Consider the following 19,033-nt stretch of genomic DNA (forward strand, 5'->3'; position numbering starts at 1 on the left):
TAATATTTTCTCATGTTGCTTTTGATCTTTCCTCGAAGTGGACAAGCACTAAGTTTGAAATTTGTATACTGTATATGTTTGAAATGAAACGCAATTTGTTCGCACTACAGTTGAAATTTGTATATATGTTTGAAATGAAACGCAATTTGTTCGCACTACAGTTGAAAATCAAATGAAATGATTTGATTATTTGAAATTATTTGAATTATTTGAAATAATAATCTCTCATGTCATTTTTAGTAAGATGATCTGCACAAAGCTGTTCAAATAGACACTGACAGCTTGGAAGAGTCTGCTCAAAGCAAGTAATACTGTGTTCAGTATATTGATATATAGTCCTGTCTAAGGTCATTTCCTCACCAGTGATTTATAATAGTCTCCCAGCATTATCCAACTCTCACTGTGCTGATATAACAGAAAAGAGAAACCGCTTTTACGTACCTTAACAATGTTCAGGTGATGCTATAAAAATGCTCTAAATCTCCAGCAAAGAAGAGCATCAAGACAAACTGATGTTTTTGCTTTGTTCTCCACACATCTAATCTACAATGTAGGAAACAGTGCATTGGCCTCTTATACATTATCCCTCTGTTTAAACGATGCCTAGAAAACAGAACTTTTTTTAAAAGGTAGCGCTTTGCACAATTGCTATGATTTAAATAGGAATAAAATATAATTCACAAAATGGAAAAGAGTTTAGCTCAATATTCCAGTATGGTACCTGCTCAATATCATGGATTAGACCAAGGGTGTCAAACTCAAGGGCCGGGGGCTAGATCCAGCCTGTGGGATAGGTAGATCTGGCCCATGTGTCTGCCCTGAAAACAGTGAAGGACCAGCCAATGGGCAGACTAGATGGACCATGAGGTCTTTTTCTGCCTTCAATCTTCTATGTTTCTATGGTTTTGCCGTGAAAATGGGCTCCTGAGCTCCATTTTCACTGGCAGAGTATTGCAGGAGGCCGTGAAAGCTGAAAATGGAGCTTGTGAGTCCATTTTCGTTGGCAGAGTGCTCGCTGACAGGAATGATGTCAAGCTTGCTACACCCACCCAGGCCATGCCCACCCCAAGGTCAAACACAATCCTGATGAGGGCCTCAATGAAATTGAGTTTGAACTCCTGCGTTAGATCAACAACAGTCCTCAAGTTTCCTCTTTGTAACCTCAAAAGCCAACTGACCACCACCATGTTGAGGGGAAAATAACATTGAAGACCATCTGCTCTAAAAGTTGCAGTCAAACCCCCCCTCCACAAGTCATCCCTTAATTTCAACTTTGTCTACATGTGTCATGTGACTCTACATCTTCTGCAGCTGTTAATTGTAAACATACATATTTACAGTATGTGTATGAACGTACAGTATATGTCTGTATGTTTGCCACCTTGAGTTACTTATAAAATATTAAAGATGGAATAAAAAAAATCAAATAAAATGCTGCCTTCCCCTTAACTGTGTGACATTCAGGGTTAAGCAGGGCAGGTAGCAACGAGGTAGAATGTGCAGGTAGCATGTGCAGAAGCCTAATCTCACACCAGGAGTGTGTGCAGGCACTAGAAATTTGGGCCCTTCCCTGCTCCCAACCCCAGCTCCCTTAGTTGTCCCAGAAGGATACCATGATCAAAAGTATCAAAAACCACTGAGAGATCAAGTAGCACCAAGATAGAGGAATGACCCCTATCTCGGACTCGCCAGAGATCATCAATGTCTACCACCAATGTCAGCTGCACGTCTATATGCAACGACTCACCATTCTCTAGCTCATGTCACCACATATACTTAGCTACAGTCTACCCAGTGGGATGCCCAGACAATACCTGAAAAGTGGTCAAAGGCCCAAAAGGCCAGGTAGAAGCACCAATCACCATTAGATCTGTATTTGGATGGGCTATCTTCGGAACAGTCTGTATCAATAGGCTGCAGGTCCCAAACCAGGTGAATGTCTCTGCAACCACAATTCTCAGCAATGGCAGAGCATCCCACTTGAAGCCATGCCAGGAACACTTCACAATTTCAACAGACAACCCTCTTCTAGGAGCAATGGTGTTCCAGACCAGCAAAGAAGACAATGATTTAGGCATGTCAATAGAAGGTAAATGCTTTCTGCACCTCATAGAAAAGGAACTTAAATGGGACACTAGCAGAAGATAGGTTGCATTCAGGAGCAGGCAGCTCCCGGGATGGGGGGCAGCTGTCCCGGTAGTGGAAATGGAGCTGTGTGTGCACAGGAAGTGAAATCTCATGTGAGTCCACAGAGAGGGGTGGCATACAAATCCAATTAATAAATAAATTTTTGTGATTTTGCCAAATTTTTTTGCTTCTGCTCATGCTCCTGTCTAACAACCACGATCAAGGTCTCTCGCACCTCATTAGTCTGAGAAGACTCATGAACAGGAATAAAAGCTCATCTGGTTGAATTCATGTACAAGATGATCCAGACCAGACACACCGAACTTGCCCCATCTTTGACAAAGGAGGAAGAATGCTGGTACCTACCCTTCTTTGGAGTCTACCATCCACAAAAGCCTGAGCAGATAAGAGTAGTCTTCGAAGCAAGTGTTCAGTTCCAAAAATTTCCCTTGAACAAAGTCCTTCTTACAGGACCTAATCTTACCAGCACAGCCTGCTGGATGTGCTGATTGACTTCAGAAAAGAGTCTATAGCCTTCATGACTGACATCCAGCAGATGTTTTACTCGTTCCTTGTCAGAGAAGATCACCGCAAATACCTGCATTTCCTGTGGTTCAGGGATGAATGATACGATCAGTGGATTACAGAATATAGAATGCGAGTGCATGTCTTCAGAAATGGTTCTTCTCCTGCAATTGCCAACTACAGCCTACAACTTACTGCTCACATAAGCAAGATCGAGTACGATGTGGATGCTAGATGCTTCATGGAATGAGATTTTTACATCAATGATGATCTGAAGTCTGTATCTATTCCAACAGAAGTCATAGACTTACTGACAAGAACACGCCAGATGCTAGCAGTAGCCAGCCTCAAACTGCACAAAATAGCATCCAATAGTGAAGAAGTACTGAGAGCTTTAAATCCTGAACACTACACCAAGGGATTGCAAGACCTCAATTTTGGCGCTGACACCCCTCTTGTACAATGGAGTCTTGGCCTGTGTTGGGACTTGAAGAAGGATGTCTTTACCTTCAGAGCCCCAGCTCAGGGGACCGTCTTCAGAAGAAGAAGAGTTCTGTCAACAGTAAATAACCTTTTCGACCCTCTAGGTTTCACCGCACCTGTAATTGTCCAAGGAAGGTTCCTTCTACAGATGCTCTCCCAAAGCACCAAAGATTGGGATGAGCCACTTCCAATAGAGCAGAAACAAAAATGGGAGTTGTGGGGTGCCTCCCTGAGCAGTCTTCAAAACATCACTGTACAATGCACATATGTTCATGTCTTACCCACCACTGTGATGAAAAGAGAGCTGCATGTCTTCTCAGATGCATCCATGCAAACAATAGCAACCATAGCATATACCAGAGTCTACAGCAGGGAGGCTGACTTCCAAGCCCCAGTTCCTGTTCTAGCTCCTGCTCCAGTTCCTGTTCTAGCTCCTGTTCCTGTACCAGTTCCTGCTTCAGCTCCTGCTCCTGTTCCAGTTCTTGTTCCTATTGAACCTGTTCCAGTTTCTGTTAAGCCTGATCCTGTTCCTGCCGAACCTGATCCAGCACTTGTTCCTTGTCTTGTTGCGGGACAAGTACGCACCTCAAAAATCTGGGCACATGGGACTTGTATCCAAGTTCTCCTAGCTCAAAAATTTTCACCAAGAAGCTCTACACCAGACCAGTCACCAACATAGTCTTGCTGAGAAGACAGAGAAGATCGAGATTCAAGACTGAACCTCAAGCTTTGCATGCCTTGTGTCTACCTCAATGTTTGCATTGTGTGATTATGTGCCTTGTTTGTTTTAGTTACTTAGATAGTTAAGTTGCACTATTTAGCCTATACCATTGTTTATTTCAATTTATTCACTAGTTAGTAGTGGAATTTTACAAATTTCAGGCAGGAAGTGTGCTGTCACCACAGACAGAAAGAGTTATCTTGTATGAAGACATGTTTCTTTAAGACATTGCATTAGGGGAAATGTAGTCAGATTGCTGACTATAATCAGATTGCTGACTGACTCTGAGTAATGTAGCTTTACATATAATCACATCTGTGTATTCTTATTAGCTCTGACCCAGGATGAGTGGTAATTGGAGAAAACAGTCCAGAGGGGTTTTGGGGTTTTTTGGTTTTTCACTAAGCCAGCCAGTATGTAAAAGCAATGTGTAAAACTGCAGGTGTAGAACATGTAGGGAAGAGCCGGGGACAATTCAATCTCTTTTTGCTTATACAATGGGAAAGATTACACTGTAGAACAATCACTTCAATAATCATAAGTTATTGATTAGGAATGCCTGCCAATAAAATAATCTTTGATATCTTGTTGTACTGAGTTAATATTCTGGGATACCACCACCACTAGATACCACCACCACTACCACCCCGTCTTGACCAGTATACTCCGTTTGGTTTCTATCTTTTTCTGCATCTATGGTGCGAGAACAGACTCAGTTGCCTTAATGTTGTTTGGCTTGTTTTGGACTTGGTCTGAAATCATTCTAGCATTTGGAAGCTATGTTAAGGACTATTTGATTTCTTCCATGAGTTTCTTATCCATCAAAGGTGATGTGATGCTCCTTTGATATGAAATGAACCCTTCTAATTGACTAATTGCCAGAATATTCCAATTCAGTCTTGATATTTCTGCTGCCTTGATTCATAGTTCTCACATTCCACATATTATTACAGCATTTATTTTCTCTTAGGACAGATCAGCAGTTGGACATTATTTTGGCTTTAATCCAACCACACTATAAGCATCGGCACTATACATATGGCCATTTGTTCCTTCCCAATAACTCATTTTATAGCTTTTTGCTCTACTGTCTCTGTTTCTCTGTCTCTATCTCTGCCTCTCTCTCCCTCCCTCCCTCTTCATATGCATGCATTTCAGTGAATGTCCATTTGTTTTCTATTGTCATTTTATTGGCTGGGAGACCCCTTTTAATCTGTCTGGGAGATCCCTTTTAATCTTGCTTATTACCTCTTCATCATGGGTGACTTTTTCAAGAGAATCCAATCCCAGAATTCACATCATTGGAACATATAGGTGATCTTCACCACTTGAGAGTAACAATCCATGAAGTGGATTTCTTCACGATGAACTTATTAAGTTTTAAAATTAGCTACCTTAAGATATAGTCATAGCCATCAACTCCTGAGGATTAAAAAAATACTGTATATATTCACACCTGAAATGGCCAACCTTACCTATAATTGTTATAATTTATCTCAAGAATTAGAGGCAATATGCTCCTGATATCAGTTTCAGAGGAACAAAATTGAAAAGATTCTATTGCAGTGATATCTTGCCTGCAGGCTACTATAAGCATCTGGTTGCTAGAATGGAAAGTGAATATTGGGCTACACAGATCTTTGATCTAAACATAGCTCTTCTAATATTCTTCTGTAGTTGTTCCAAGCAGGGTGGAAGCAAGATGGTAATTTAAGGAAGATTCCAGAGAGGGCCAAAAGAAGAATTTACAGTTCAATCCTACGAATGTTTATTCAAGAGCAGGTTTCTTCTCATTGAATGTGATTCATTTCCAGTAAAAGAATGAAGACATTACATAATGAGATGATCATTCTAGATAAAAGAATTGTCAAGCACTGAACTAAGCAGTATGTCAAACTAAGCATTATGTCAAAGAAGTCTAGAAGAAGGAAGAAGGAAAATGCAAGGATGGGAGGAACATATATAAGGAGTTGGGTGGCTTGTAATAACCAATAAATAAATAAAAGATTTTGTTTGTTTGTTTGCTTCTTTGTTTGTTTGCTTCTTTGTTTGTTTGCTTCTTTGTTTGTTTGTTTGGACTAATATGCCGGCCCTCTCCAAAGACTCGTAATGATCATAGAATCATTAGAGAAGTGACAAATAAAGCTTCCTATAATAAGATCTACATAGAATACGAAAACAGGCAAAAATTGGCCACTGTTCATAGAAAACTGGCATTGATGTGAATTTTCACATGTGATGTGAAAATTCTAGAATGATAGGAAGTAACAAAACATGGGCCTTAGAAATTATGCCTTTTTGGAATCTGTGAACAGAATCTACACTGAAGAGGCAGTAAAATCATCTCAAGGGAACCAGAATAAATATTTGCTTACACCAGGCTGTCAAACATATGGCCTGCAGGTCAGATCCGACCTGCAATGTGGTCAGATCAGGTCTGTGGGGCCGTCCTAGAAAATGTAAGGGGCCAGCCCACTTCATTTCGATCACGTCTACCCAATGCAAAGAGGAAACATTGGGGCAGCACAGCTTTGGTCCGGTCTACCGAATGCAAAGAAGAAACAAGCCAACATGGCTTCAGCCCGGTCTACCCAATACAAAGAGGAAACATTGGACCAGCGTGTCTTCAAGCCTGGTCTACCCAATGTGAAGAAGAAACATGCCAAATGTTTGGGGGTGGCATCAAGCTGGCTGCACCCACCTAGTCAGCTACACCCAGTGAGTGGCATCGAGCTGGTCACACCCACCCAGTTGGCACACCCACTCAGTCAGCCACGCCCACCCAGCCCCCCAAGGTCAACCACAGCCCTGATGCATCCCTCAATGAAATTAAGTTTCTCTGGCTTCGACCATTAAATAAGAAACTGCAAAGCAGTATGTATTATCTGACTTGCCCTCCAAATGCAGTTAGCTGGTTAGATCAGAATCACTTTTCTCATTCATCAAATTGAAAAATATATGTTCATGATTCTCCCCCCCCCCACACACACCTCAAACTAGGAGAAATTATAATCATGGAGAATGGCCAGTGTTGTGCCTATCCACAAGAAGGGCAGTAGAGAAGAAGCTGGAAACTACAGGCCAGTTAGCTTGACATCAGTTGTAGTTAAAATGATGGAGACTCTACTCAAAAAGAGGATAAATCAGCATCTAAAAAACAATAACTTATTGGACCCAAATCAGCATGGCTTTACTGAAGGCAAATCGTGTCAGACTAATCTCATTGAGTTCTTTGACTATGTCACAAAGGTGTTGGATCAAGGTGGTGCCGTGGATATTGCCTATCTGGACTTCAGCAAAGCCTTTGATACGGTTCCACATAAAGAGCTGATAGATAAATTAGTGAAGATTGGACTTAATCCCTGGATAGTTCAGTGGATTTCAAGCTGGCTGAAGCATAGACATCAGAGAGTTATTGTTAATGGCGAGTATTCTGAGCAGAGACAGGTTACAAGCGGTGTGCCACAAGGGTCTGTTCTGGGTCCTATTCTTTTTAATATGTTTGTGAGTGACATAGGGGAAGGTTTGGTAGGGAAGGTTTGCCTATTTGCCGATGACTCTAAAGTGTGCAATAGGGTTGATATTCCTGGAGGGGTCTGTAATATGGTAAATGATTTAGCGTTACTAGATAAATGGTCAAAACAATGGAAACTGCAGTTTAATGTTTCCAAATGTAAAATAATGCACTTGGGGAAAAGGAATCCTAAATCTGAGTATTGCATTGGCAGTTCTGTGTTAGCAAAAACTTCAGAAGAGAAGGATTTCGGGGTAGTGATTTCTGACAGTCTCAAAATGGGTGAGCAGTGTGGTCGGGCGGTAGGAAAGGCAAGTAGGATGCTTGGCTGCATAGCTAGAGGTATAACAAGCAGGAAGAGGGAGATTGTGATCCCCTTATATAGAGCGCTGGTGAGACCACATTTGGAGTACTGTGTTCAGTTCTGGAGACCTCACCTACAAAAAGATATTGACAAAATTGAACGGGTCCAAAGACGGGCTACAAGAATGGTGGAAGGTCTGAAGTATAAAACGTATCAGGAAAGACTTAATGAACTCAATCTGTATAGTCTGGAAGACAGAAGGAAAAGGGGGGACATGATCGAAACATTTAAATATGTTAAAGGGTTAAATAGGGTTCAGGAGGGAAGTGTTTTTAACAGGAAAGTGAACACAAGAACAAGGGGACACAATCTGAAGTTAGTTGGGGGAAAGATCAAAGGCAACATGAGAAAGTATTGTTTTACTGAAAGAGTAGTAGATCCTTGGAACAAACTTCCAGCAGACGTGGTTGGTAAATCCACAGTAACCGAATTTAAACATGCCTGGGATAAACATATATCCATTGTAAGATAAAATACAGGAAATAGTAAAAGGGCAGACTAGATGGACCATGGGGTCTTTTTCTGCCGTCAGTCTTCTATGTTTCTATGTTTCTATGTTTTCTTTTTATAGTGGAGCCTGTTCTTCTTTCTCCACCTCACATCCATTTGTTCTCCTTAGGTTTCCCTCCTCTTAAGGTAGAAATAGTTCTCAACTTACAATCATAATTGAGCCCAGCGTTTCCATCATATTACTATTAGTCTTCTCATCATTCCTATCAGATGTTCATGTAAAAATTGTCCACCACAAACCGTTTTAGAATACATTAATTTATAAGGTGCTAACGGCCACACAAATTTGACCCATTTGGAATGCTACTTGTACTTCTCTCTTGAAACTATATCCTAGGTGCTGTTCTGAAGCTAAAAATATATGCTGGATTTCAAAGTATGTCACAACGGGCTTGGTGGTGGTGTGGGAGGGATAGAAAACAAGCTGTGTGGACAATCTTAAACAGAGAGAAATGAATGGAGAAACACTAGTAAACAAGTAGAAGCCCAAGAATTGCAATTAAGCAAATATGCTTTGAAATGTGGCACTCCAAATGCTACCATTGGTTAACAATTAGCATTAGTTCACCTCAAGAAATCCAAAAGTAATATGTACCCACAGTTTTCAAATAGGATTATCTAAAAGTGTCAATTTCTTATGGATATATAATGCTCAAACTTAAGCTTACTCCCAAACATTATCCAATATCTTTTGCAACCTTTAATTGTAGAGAAGCAAATTGACTGAAAAAGTAATAAAAAATAACTGCCAAAATAATTGTTTCTATTGAATTTATTAAGTAAAACAACAACAAAAATCAAAACATCAAAAGGATGAGGTAATGGTTTACTAATTTTACTTATAATAACTTTTAAAGTCACCTCGAGAAGGGCGGCATAGAAATCTAATTAATAAATAAATAATAAATTAATAAATAAATTTTTATTTCACAAATAGAGGTCACAAATAAGTCAGTGATAAAACTGGACAATCATCAAAATTAAAACCCCAATCTTCACGTGAAAGTTGTAATTTAAATAAGGAAATGATGGGATCCCTTCATCTCTGAAAAACTTTCTCAGTGGGTTAATACTCCATGTAAGGGTATATATTCATTCTGAAGTAGCATTCGTTCTCCTTTATAAACTCATAATAAAATTAATACATTTAGGACTTATTTTGGACACATTATACAACAGTGCTGGCGAAGCTTTTTTTGCTCTGGTGCCAAAAGGGCATGTGCTCACGTAATTTCGCACACATGTGTGCCCACAACCATAATGCAATGCCCTCCTCCCCCCCACGCATGCGTGCACAACCACCAGCACCCGCACTCTGCCCCCCACACACACACACGTGCATGCATACAGGCCTTACTGAAGCCTCCAGACTCTGTGGATGGCAAAAAATGGGCCCAATGGGCCTATCAGAAGTTCGAAAATGAATTTCCGGTAGGCCCGTTGGGTCCATTTTTCACCATTGGTTGCCAATCAATTTCCAGTCACAATTCAAAGTGTTGGTTTGGACCTATAAAGCCCTTCATGGCATCGGACCAGAATATCTCTGGGACCGCCTTCTGCCGCACAAATCCCAGCGACCGATTAGGTCCCACAGAGTTGGCCTTCTCCGGGTCCCGTCGACTAAACAATGTTGTCTGGCGGGTCCCAGGGGAAGAGCCTTCTCTGTGGCGGCCCTGAGTTTCTGGAACCAGCTCCCTCCGGAGATTAGAACTTCCCCCACCCTCCTTGTAAACTCCTTAAAACCCACCTCTGCTGTCAGGCATGGGGGAATTGAGGCACACACACCCCGGGCCTATACAATTTATGTATGGTATGTTTATGTGTATGTCTGTTTTAATAATGGGGTTTTTAAAAGTTTTTTAAATTTATTAGATTTGTTATGAATTGTTTCATTGTATGCTGTGAGCCGCCCCGAGTCTATGGAGAGGGGCGGCATACAAATCAAATCAAATCAAATCAAATCAAATCAAATCAAATCAAAACAAACAAACAAACAAACAAACAAACAAATAAAATAATAATAATAATAATAATAATAATAATAATAATAATAATAATAATAATAATTGTATGCCGTCCCTCTCGGAGAAGCTCACAACAAAATACAATGTCACAAATCCAATATATTAAAAAACACATTAAAAACCCATTATTAAAACCCATACAACTCAGACAAACCATACACAATTCATAGCCTTAGCATAGCCTAGGGGCAACTCAGTTACCCCATGCCAGGCTCCAGAGGCTTTTCTGAAATGGAGGAGGGCAAAAAAGGCCTCCCCACACTCTGGAAGGCCAAAAATCAGCTGTCCATCATGCACATGCGCCCTGGAACTGACATAAGGCAATGCCTCTGCATGCCACCCATGGCATGTGTGCCATAGGTTCACCATCACGGTTATGGGACAACCTAACCCTCTAAAAAAAGGATCTAAAGCTGACAAAGATAGAAGGAACTACAACCAGCAGCTAGATGGATGAATTCAGTTGCAGTGGTGATGGATGAATCATTGGAAGATCTGAAGGACTGGATTAGTGAGAGATCTTCATGGAGAAAATCTGTTTATATGGTTGCTGAAAAACAACAGTACCTTGATGGCACATAATCCATCAATTTTCATCAGTATTAATTTGAATTAAATAATTTACCTATAAAAACTAAAAAAAAATTGAAATAATTATTTCAGCATATTAAAAGAATTAAAATAATGTGCAAAAGTCACAATATTTAAAATTTCCATAGAAAATTTAAAAACTTTAGAAAGCACGCAGAGCTATTGCAATTAATGGAATATGCTGATTAATTACCAAACTTTTTCCCCATATCCATGCATTGTAGTAATGACAACTGATAGTTATTAATTATACATAGTATATCATCAGTATATAATAAAGATTTCTTTTCAACTTCAACAATCTGAAAGACCAAATGTTTTTCAGTGAGGAAATCAAATTAAAGAAGAGATAGTGTACATTCTTGATATCTGCCAAAAACCTTTTAATAACTGATAACATAATTCTATTTGTAACTATCCTGACAAAGAATATCACATTTTAATCCAATTAATCAAAATAGGAGACATGTTCTTGAAATGTAAAATGTTTCATCTCAAATAAATTCTGAAAGCCATGTAATAACTATCAAACATAATTCAATGCATTGTGCAGCTAAATATTAATTAATGATCTTATCTTGTAACTATTCCAAAGCATGATGCTGTTTTATAAATTCAGATTACACAGCATGAACTTTTAAAGATAATGCACTATGATATGATCTTTGTATCAGAATCACTGTTAAATTTTTAGCAAATAAATTAACTGCAGTAAAATTATTATATGCACTAAGGTAGAAAGATTTGACTTTAATCAGAATGGAGGAATGGATGGTGAAGATGGTGGAACTTGCTAAAATGGCTAAATTGATAGATTTGATTAGAGAGAAGACATTATCTAAGTTTAATACTGACTGGAAACTCCATGTAGACTTTTTGTATTAAACAAACATAACGAAATTATGATTTTGATGATTAGAATAAAAATAGGTTATAAAAATGTAAATGATGATATAACCACCGAATAAGAAATTAATGTATACTTATAACTACTGTAAAAGAAAATCAAGCATCACATTTTCATATTTTCTTTTTGTTTTTCTTTTCAGCACTTTTGGCTTTGATATTTTCTTATTTCCCTTTTTATCTTCATATTCTAAATATTAGTTCCTGTTAGTTTTTATCTTCTTAATTTTTTGATTAAGTTTATAAACACACACACACATATCACATATATGCATACGTACATACAAGAAAATTTGCTGAAAATCTTTTAGGTGTTGTTCTGCTGTGCACTCTGGCAGGAGCCTCCCGAAAATTCAAGGGTACAAATTTCAGACACACACACGTTTGAAAATTCAAAACAATGTTCTTTATCACAAAATTAAAAATAAACTAAGCACTCTTTTTGTATTACAAAGAGCACTCGTCCCAAAACAACCGGGTAGTCTGTACAATTTCCCTTAAGCAGTCATTAAGTACTTAGCTAGCAGCTGTGAAGAAACTTCACTCTCCTTCTTCTTCCAACGAAGTGAGACACACACACACACACACACACACACGTTGCTCTGCTTTGGTTTCAAAGGTGTGAAAAATCAACAAACAAAGTCCAGAAAACAGCAACACACGATTCCTGAAGAACTGCGATTAGATACTCTTTCACAACAGCCAAACCCACACGCTGCTATTTATAGCAGCAGCCCTAATTACTGGAGCCCCACCCAACCACAAGTGGCCTCATTTTCTCTTGTAATAATCCTTCAGTTGTTGTCTCCTATGCATCACTCTACGCATGCATGGATGTGTCATTAATTCTTGTTCAGAATCCAGGGATGGTACAGATGATTGATCTCCTCCTGGGCTGTCTGCCAAACTCCCCTCTTCCCTGTCACTCATGCTTCCTTGGTCAGAGGAGGCTTCATCGGCAGATTCCATCGGGAGCAAAACAGGCCTGCGGCATGTGGATGTCTCCCCCACATCCACCTCCACATTCCTTGGGGCAGGAGCTGGGCCAGAGCTAACCACAAAAGGCGTTTAACTATGAGAAGCTTTCTAATTACAGTGGAACCCCGACATAAGAGCTGCTCTACTTAAGAGCAACTCGAGATAAGAGCTGGGAGGGGAGAGATATTTTTGTTCTACTTACAAGCCCAAATTCGAGATACAAGCGCCAAGGAGCTGTCTCCTGAAGCCAAACGCTAACTTCCGCGTTCGGCTTCAGGAGACAGCTGCGAAGCGGCGCGCGTGTTTTAAAAGGTTGCAGCCGGCCTGGGGGGCTCGGGGGGGTGCTTGCAGCTTTCTTTCTTGCTCTTTTTCTTTCTCTCTTTTACCTTCCCTTCCTCTATTTCTTCTTTTCTTTCTCCTTCCCACCTTCTTCCCTCCCTCCCTCCCTTCACTCATTCCTCTCTTACTCTCCCCTTTCATAAGTTTCCTTGCTTCCTTCCTCTGTTCCTGTCCTTTCCCCCTTTCTTTCTTTCTTTCTTTCTTTCTTGCTCTTTTTCTTTCTCTCTTTTACCTTCCCTTCCTCTATTTCTTCTTTTCTTTCTCCTTCCCACCTTCTTCCCTCCCTCCCTCCCTTCACTCATTCCTCTCTTACTCTCTCCTTTAATAAGTTTCCTTCCTTCCTTCCTCTGTTCCTGTCCCTTCCCTCTTTCCTTCCTTCCTTCCCACCCTCCGTCCATTCATTCACCCATTCCTCTCTTGATCGCTTAAAGCCGGTCCCTGGTGCAAAAAGGGTTGGGGACCTCTGTCCTACAGGATTGGGTGGCAGAGAAGTTGAACATATGTAAATTTAAAAGTTTAAGAAAGTTTACAAGTTAAGTGAAAGAAACTTCATTATTCATTTATATGTACATGTACATTTCTTCATTAAAAACATGTCTTTCTGCATAATTTAGACTAACTTTGTGAGTTTTTTGAGGGCTGGAACCAATTAAAATTATTTACATTAATTCCTATGGGGAAAAGTCGTTCAAGATAAGAGCTGCTCGACTTAAGAGCCCAGGTCCGGAACGAATTAAACTCGTATCTCGAGGTACCACTGTATATTATATGCTTATATCCTATCTTTCAATGTACTTTTTTTTCTCCAGCAGCCTGCAACCTGCTTGAATTCCTACTACAATTATCTATCTGGAAAACCATTGGAAAGAGTTCCTCTCCAGGCACTTATTCAAAACAAGAAGTCTGTACAACTCATGACACCACAATGGAAAAGAGATTGTTGGGGGAGAGGGGAGGAGTGGAAAATACATTATGTCACTTGTGACCATACATAAACTTGAAAAACACTAGCAAAAGAATCTGGAAGCAAATGAAAATCCATATTATTAAAACAGGCAAGAAAAAGAATCAGACCCTAGTTTGCCTCCCTATTCTAACTTTTGATTATGCCACTGTTATGGTTAAAAATATTCCCTTTCTATCCATCGGCTCTTGTCCGCTTTAAAGCTTCAATTGTTCATTTCTTAGCTTGCCTCCCATATTCCTCTCTTCGATCCTTGACCGATCATTTTAACCATTTCTCCCTTCTCTGCCCTATTCCATTGTCTAATTTTCAAAATATCTATGTTTGATCCTATCTCTCTTCCAAAAAAAAAATATTTAGTTCCCATAAAATACTCTCCCCTCTACTCCCATCTCCTTATCATCTCATTTTATTTGTTGGTCTTTCTATTCTGTTTTTTCATCTACTCTTTCAATTGGCTCCTCCTCTTCCTGGGCATTTTGGTCACTCCTTGTCCCTTGTATCATAATTTGCAGCTCTCCATCTATGCTCTGCATTTTATTAATAATCTCCTTGTAGCTTCTTGTCAAAGTATCCTTAATGTTTTGAATTATTGACACCGTTTCTCCCCAAATTCCACTTCTTTCTTGCTGGTGAAGCATCTCGTTATTTTGTCCTTCTTTTGTCCAATAATCCAAAAACCATATACTCAAACTTAAAGTCACTTCTCAAAAAGTTCAATATTCATGAATCTTTATATCCCAAAGCTGATTGACCTGTTCCTCTGGATAACTCCAAGAATTTTTCCAGACCTTCATAAGTCCCTCTATAAATTCAGTCTTGTGTTGTAGCCTCCAGGAATCACTTTAATAATCGTGTCTTCTTTATTCTTATATTTAAATCTCCAATAGCCAAATATTTCCAGGTTTGGGGGAATATGTTAGGATTAGAGTTGACAGCAGATGGCACTCTTAGGTCAAATTTCAATATTAACCAGTTTTATCCAATTGTAATGGTAACAACCCAAAATATAAAGATGACATTAGTTTTTTAAGTAAATATTTCCAGCATTTTAAAATTCCTATCCTGTCCAATTTAGAAACCCAATAAGGTTTTTGCCTTTCTGCCTTTGGTTCTTTTTTCTTCAATTTTGAAATTCTTCTCAAAATGTTAAATTGCTGCTTTTAAAAATAACAGTGATAAGCCTCTCTTTTCCTGGATATTCTTTGGGGATTGAGTTTTAAATAAAAAGGATTCTTCTCACCCAGTTCCAGACACTGTTCAGCCACCCGAGTCTTTGGAGAAGGACGGCATACAAATCTAATAAATGAATGAATGAATGAATGAATGAATGAATGAATGAATGAATGAATGAATGAATGAATGAATGAATGGCTTCCTCTTCTCCTCACTGTGGCATAGAGGTAAAAAGGCCCAGGGTTCAGCAGGAGAGTTGCAATCTCTCCCACAATCTCTCCCTCCTTAGCTTCACTGCCCCTACAAGTTGGCTTTGGCTGCTCTCAGAGCTCAGAAACAGGGAGAACTCAGAACAGAGAACTCAGAGATCCTTTTCCTGCATCCTTTGAGTCTGCGGAGAGGGGCGGCATACAAATCTAATTAAATAATAATAATAATAATAATAATAATAATAATAATAATAATAATTGAAGGCAAAGTGGATAAAGAAAAGACCTGGTCATGGCTTATAAGTGGAACACTCAAAAAGGAGACAGAAGGACTGATACTAGCGGCACAAGAACAAGCCATTAGAACAAATGCTGTCAAAGCCAGAATTGAAAAATCAACAGAGGATCCAAAGTGCAGACTCTGTAAAGAAACAGATGAAACAATCGATTACATACTCAGCTGCTGCAAAAAGATCGCACAGACTGACTACAAGCATAGACATGATGCTGTGGCACAGATGATCCACTGGAACTTGTGCCGGAACTACCATTTCCCAGTGGCAAAGAACTGGTGGGATCATAAGCCCGAAAAAGTGGTTGAAAATGAGCAAGCAAAACTACTATGGGACTTCCGACTTCAGACTGACCGAATTCTGAAGCATAACACACCAGACATCCTGATTGTGGAGAAAAAGAAAGTATGGATCACCGACATCGCAATCTCAGGGGACAGCAGAATTGAGGAGAAGCAGCTAGAGAAATTAGTGAAATATGAAGATCTAAAAATCGAGCTGCAACGACTCTGGCATAAGCCAGTGAAAGTGGTCCCAGTGGTACTTGGCACGCTGGGCGCAGTGCCAAAGAATCTTAGGGGACATTTGAAAACTATTGGAATTGACAAAATCTCCATCTGTCAATTGCAAAAGGCCACTTTACTGGGATCGGCAAACATAATTCGCCGCTACATCACACAGTCTTAGGTGCTTGGGAAGCGCCCGACTGGTGATGAAATACGAAATCCAGCATAGTGATCTCATTTGCTGTGTTGTATTGACATAATAATAATAATAATAATAATAATAATAATAATAATAATAATAATAATAATAATCTGATATTGCCACAATATGGAGTCTCTCTTATTAACTTTTCTTAAAAAGTTAATAATTTGAACAGAAGTTAATAATTTATGACCAGAGTATGAATTCATAGGTGACAATGCCAATTTTTCTTATTTTGTAGAAAAACCAAAGATCAGGAGGACTTATCTGCCTATTCAAAAACTCTATGACTTTCTTAAACAAAGCATTACAGCAGTTTCTTGTCCATAAAATGTTGTTGATCTATCATTCTTTAATGATTTGTGGATAATTTTTTCTCAGTCATCCAATTAAATATCTCATTAAGAACAGATAACTAGCCTGGACTTGTCTACACTTATACCGGCTGCAGTAACTTTGAAGTTTTTAGTTAATAAAACCAAGCACTGCATTTCATTCAGTTTACTCCTTGACCAGATCCCACTTTTCCTAGTATTAATTCAAATTTATGAATTGCAATGTAACTCTTTTTCACTATAATGTTCAATAGCAATATCCCCATTTTGTATTTTGTGTTTAAACTTTATCCAGGTAGAACCTGTTGGATTTCCACACACAGTATTTTGAAACAAAGACAAAAGACATTTATTTTTCCGTTGCATGTTCAAGCCAGCCCAGAAACCACTACAAATAGCTGTACATCCCTTCGTAGAAATCTTCTTTCCAAGAACTGCACATTTTATTGTCTTTTCAACACTGAACAAAAGCTTAAAAACATAACCTATGCTTCTGAAAGTTTGGCTTATATTATATTACCCAACATTTTGAAATGAAAAAAGTTGTGATTCCATTCTTCCTTCTCATTGTTGCTTTTATTGGAATTTTTGGACATTGGAATGGTAAAACATTAAACCCTTTTTACTGAATTTCTCATGCCCGTTCATCTAAAGAAGTCCAGCTAGAGTTATTTTAATTCATCTGCTGGTCATTTGGGGTTGTGATTTCTCTTGCTTTGAATCTCTGGAATGCACTCACAAATCTACTTATATATAGCAAAGTATTATGCCAAAAATATGTCAAGGATTTACATGTCCTGATCACAGGAATCAGTGAGCACTCAAATTATTTACATCATCAACAATGAAAATTTGAAATCCATCCTTTGAGTTATCCAGTAAACTCAAAATAAAATCTTTTCTTAAATCAGTCTTAAACTAAAACCCATTTGACATTTTTAAAACTTGCAAACATTACTCTTCCATTATTGAATGTTCCTGTTATGTAATCTATCAGTTACATTGTCCTTAATATCAACTTTAAAAATATTCTAAAATTATTGATACTCATAGGATGTGGGACTGGTTTTAGATGTAAGCTCATCAAAGATTAAAGTACACTAGGTTTTTTGGAATCAGCCAAATATCCAGACTACACTGAACCTTCAAAATGAAGAAGAATGAAATAAAAGTGGTTTAGAATTATTAAAATATCACCAGTATATATTATTTATATTCAAAACTAGCCCATGCACTTTTAGTAATATCACAAGATTACCAAAAACCAATTGCTAACTGTTAAAAATAAAATTGAAAAACAGAGGAGAAAATGGGTACCATGCTTTAACTTCAAAGGCATTAGAAATAAATTTGTTTGTTACAATTCTCACAAGGGACTTCAATTAATACATTTCCAACCCGTTAATAAAATACTGGGAACCCATATCTACTCATCACTTGCTTTAAAAAATCTGGACCTTATCAAAAGCTAATTCAGTATCTAAAAATACTAATATTGCAGTGTGCATTCTATCTTGAGCTATATCCAGAATATCTAATAATAAATGTAAATTATATGATGCTTGTCTATTTTTAATAAATCCAGACTGGACAGGGTGAATTATATATGGTAAAACCTTCTGGAGTTGCCTGGCTAATGAAATAGTTAATATTATAGTATCAGACTTATTTAATGAGATCAGTCTAAAACTTGTACAAAATTTATACTAGGTTTTAAATTCACCTTTTTGTCTTTCTATTATGTTTCATAGAAAGGGGCTATTTATCTGAGTAAAAGAGATATATATTATACACCTTTAAAATAGTAATTTTGATTAAAAGTACACATACTTCCTTACAAATATAAAAATTAATACAAACTAAAAAAACAAAGAAAAAATGGAGGGTGCAGAAAAAATAGAAAAGGAAAATATAATGTAGTAAAGAAAAAGGAAAGAAATATATAAAGAAATGTTTTCTCCTTCATCACAAGTATAAATAATTTTAGTAATTTATCACTTTCTCTTAAAATAAGCAAATGATCTTTCCTATCACTTATTTATAAACAATTCCTTAAGATCTCATAATTTTGGTTCTTACTAGCAAAAATCTACTAAGGCTTACTAGAGATAATAACATATCTATTTTAAGCCTTGATCAAATAAACTAACTTTGCATTCATTCCTTTTACTTTTAACAATCTTGATCCTCAATCCCTGCAAATAATGAAGTAATGGAGAGATCAGGCAGACATTCACAGTTGAGGAGAATCTTGTTTTATTTCAAC

Source organism: Erythrolamprus reginae, chromosome 1, assembly GCF_031021105.1.
Source record: "Erythrolamprus reginae isolate rEryReg1 chromosome 1, rEryReg1.hap1, whole genome shotgun sequence".
Taxonomy (NCBI): domain Eukaryota; kingdom Metazoa; phylum Chordata; class Lepidosauria; order Squamata; family Dipsadidae; genus Erythrolamprus; species Erythrolamprus reginae.